The following is a 4,039-nucleotide window of genomic DNA, read 5'->3' on the forward strand; positions in this document are numbered from 1 at the left end:
TCTATTTTTAAATAAGTTTTTAGAAGTCCGAAGATATTAAATATCTAAGGTCTCATAATTATATAAGAGGGATTTAATGAATTGATAAAATCTTAAGTACAAAGTATTTCTAATTAAGGTTCAATGAATTAATAAAAACCTTAAATACAAAATATTTTGTGAATAAGGTCCAACGAATGGAGACACCTTAATCAAATAATCAAAAACATGATTTGGTATCCTATAATTGCTCTTTGAATAGTTAAATCTTTATTAAATAACGTGAAATTATTTATAACTATTCAGTATATTTTTAAATACTTTCTGGATATTTAATAATCCCTTAAATATCGCTTTATAAAATAATCAATCAAGTAAGGGTGTCCCTTAAATGAATAAACCATATTTCTCGAAGTTTAAGTCAAAATCTCAATCGTTCGCTTGATATATATATTACGCGAATGTACTTTGTTTATCGAAATAGAAATCTTTCGCGTCCGGCTCTCTCCGGAATTAAATCGTTATTAAATATCTTCAACTCCCATTATCATATATATATTTGAAATACGTTTCAACTTCTCATACTCGTGTAAAATGAAATTTGTTTTCGTAAACAATCGCATAATTCGTATGCATTGATATCATAGACAAGCATATATATATATTTGAACTGTAAATCATGGCATCAATATCACAACAGTATATATATAGCATGGATAGTATGAGATAGGGTTTCGAAAACTTGCCTCGAGTAATCGAAGTGGTATGGTCTCTGGTGTTTGGTTGGCGATCTATAAACAAGAACCAACGGTCTAAGTTAGTACGCGATTAACGTCTCGCTTTTATTAAGCAACTTTCGCAACTACTCAAGTATAACGAATCTTCGATCGTCACATTCTCAACACTTATATTCTCACTTTATAACATGGTCGAGTTTTGAAATCGATCGTTCGCTTTAGAAAGTCCATTTCGAGTTTTAAGCTCGAACGTGAGAAAACGCGCGTCAAAACTAGGTTTTTATGCGTTTCTCGCTTGCGCTCACTTTACCAAAACATTTTTATAAAATCGAAAAATTAATATTTCTCAAATTCTTTTGTACAGTCTTCTCTACTGTCATATCCATTTTTTATAAGTTTTCCAGAATCTCAGAATTATTTTAAGTCCTTCAAAATCACCATGCAAGTGGACTTAAGTGCAGTTGGCTAATCGCAGAAATGTTTTACACTAAAACGACCATAACTCCTAAACCGTAAATCTCCTCATGATGATCTACACATGTATAGAAACAAAAAAAACAATATCTATCTATTCATGGTCAGTGGTTTTCAAATTTTAACCATTTTCATGGCCGAATGTCCTGCAGAAAACAGATCAAGTGCAAGAATGCCCAAACTCAATTTCTACTACTTGATCTTAACACAATCACTACCTATAACCATCATAAACACAAGTACTTCTCAAGATCCACCCATATGAACCTTATATGCTCTATCTAGTACCACATACATGGATTACAACTCAACATCTCAAGCCTTTAGCAAGAACATAATCAATACAAACTCAAACAAACACAATCCTTTGGATCTTAACACTACAACAAACATAACTCTTAAATCCAACCATAAAACCTTAAAGGGTTGAAAGTTATACCTTCTTGGACACTAGGAAGGTTAGTTCTAGGATGATTGAGGCTTGGTTTTCTTAGAAAACACTTAGAAGGGCTAGATCCTTAAGAAACAAAACCAAGAAACAAGTTAAAATTTCGGAGTAACCTTTCTGCACCTCATTCAAACATTTTTATAAAATTAAAAAAAATTAATTTGAGGCTGAAATTTGGTACGAAGCTTACCCATGATATAGAGAAGCTATGATAAAAATTTCATGATATTTGAATGAGTATATTTTGAGTTATGAATTTTTCTTTCTCCCTTGCTCAGAAAATCCGAACTGCTGGAATGAAAAATGGGAGAGCTTTAAGTGAGGGAAAAGTGGTTGTTTTCTTTGTGGCTAAAGTGTGGGAGTGTATAATGAATATATGGGATGTATGCAGCAGATTTGACAATAATTTGGCAAAGGTATGGGTTGGTTTGATTGTGTGGTGAAGTGAGAAAAAGGGAGAAGTATGGCTTGTGTACTTGTTTGTCTCCCATCACTATTCAACACTATTCCACTAACTATTCTAGTTAGCTTCTAATCATCTAGTTACACTCCTAACTACTAGTTAGGACTTGGTTATGCATGGCCAACTTGCATGGGATTTAATTTCTCATTCGTTTATTTATTGTAAATGCAATCGTCGTTCCATTCTGATAGTTTCCACGTATAACGACTTGTTTCGTAGCGATTTCTTTTATCGCTTATAATCCTATAACCAATTCCATTCCTTCTCTTGATCATAGAAATACCTTGATATATTATTTATTTTACGTAGTATTCCCGGTTCTACGCCATTCTTTACGGATACGAAAACACGTAGTATAATTGTGAATCTTCGAATTCCGTCGGCTTTTACATTCACTTATTTTCCTCGATAAACAAGAATATGATCTCGGATTCTCAAAATTCCACTATTCATTTAATGATGATCCTCATACGTATTACTTAATTAGCTCAAGTTACTATTCACAGAAGTTTTAAAATATTACAAAAATCAGGGTTCTTACAGTCTCCCCCCCTTAAAAGGATTCCGTCCCGGAATCAACTCACAAATAGATGGGGGTACCTTTCTCGCAGGTGGCTCTCTAATTCCCAAGTCGACTCCTCAAGCTTGGGATGTCTCAATAAGAATCTGAATAGCTTGACACTCTTGTCCCTGAGTACTTGCTCTTTTCAACCAATGATTTTAACTGGTTGCTCAATGTAGGACAGATCTAGTACTTACTCATGTTTCACTATATTCTTGGTATCCGCATTATACTTTCTCAACATTGGCACATGAAAAACACTATGAACCTGTTGAAGGTTTGGAGGTAAAGCCAATTCGTATGCCACGGTTCTATTTGTCACAAAATCTCAAAGGACCCATATATCGGGAACTCAACTTCCCTTTCTTTCCAAATCTCATCAGTCCTTCCCATGGTGACACTTTCAAAAATACCTGGTCACCCACTTCATACTCTCTGTCTTTTCGTGCTAAGTCGGCATATTTACGCTGTCGGTCATCCTCTGATCAACTCAACTATGTCCCTCGTTCTTTACACCAAGTCGGGACCTAGTAACTTTCTTTCACCAACTTCATCCCAGTACAAGGGTGAATGGAACCTCCGACCATACAGCGCCTCATGTGGGGGCATTTCTATACTCGCATGATAACTATAATTGTAGGCAAACTCTATCAAAGATAGGTGTTCATCTCAATAACCTTAAAAATCAATTACAAAATTTCTCAACATGTACTCCAATGTCTGAATGATTCACTCACTTTGTCCATCGGTTTGGGGATGGTATGCAGTACTCACATTTAGTTTGGTTCATAAGCATTCCTGAAAGCTCCTCAAAAAAATCTGGAGTTGAATCGGGGATCTCTGTCAGATACGATAGCTACAGAGACTCCATGTCTTATCACAATTTCCTTGATGTATAGCTCTGCTAATCTATCCACCATGTAGGTTTTCTTGATTGGAAGAAAGTATGCTGACTTGGTCAGTCGATATATAATTACTCATATTGCATCACGGTTAGCCTTAGCTTGGGGAAATCCTACCACAGAATCCATGGCTATTTGTTCCCACTTTCACATCGGAATTCCTAAGGGTTGTAGGAGTCCCCTCGGTCGCTGATGTTCCACCTTCACTCTTTAACAGGTCAAACACTTACTGACCCAATTGGCCACGTCTCTTTTCATGTTGGGTCATCAATAATATTCCTTTGGATCTCGGTACATCTTGGTACCTCCAGGATGAATTGAATATCTAGAATTATGTCCTTCGCGTAAAATTTCATCTTTTAATTCTCGAACATTCAGAATCCAAATCCGGTTCGCATACCTCATAATTCCCTTCTCATCTTTCTCACATTTGACTTCTTCTCAGTCAAAGATTCTCACTCTTCATTCATCTTC

At 35.5% G+C, this 4,039-nt stretch overlaps 1 long non-coding RNA gene across 1 annotated transcript; it reads right to left on the reverse strand.

The window, feature by feature from the left end:
* Positions 1–657: 657 nt before the first annotated feature.
* On the reverse strand, positions 658–3,252 carry LOC141668949 (uncharacterized). The gene is made up of 3 exons (XR_012553271.1): positions 1,829–3,252; positions 1,630–1,707; positions 658–770 (listed from the first exon to the last, which is right to left on the reverse strand). It is a non-coding gene; the product is annotated as an uncharacterized LOC141668949 (long non-coding RNA).
* Between the last annotated feature and the right edge of the window lie 787 nt (positions 3,253–4,039).

This window comes from Apium graveolens, chromosome 6 (genome assembly GCF_009905375.1).
Source record: "Apium graveolens cultivar Ventura chromosome 6, ASM990537v1, whole genome shotgun sequence".
Taxonomy (NCBI): domain Eukaryota; kingdom Viridiplantae; phylum Streptophyta; class Magnoliopsida; order Apiales; family Apiaceae; genus Apium; species Apium graveolens.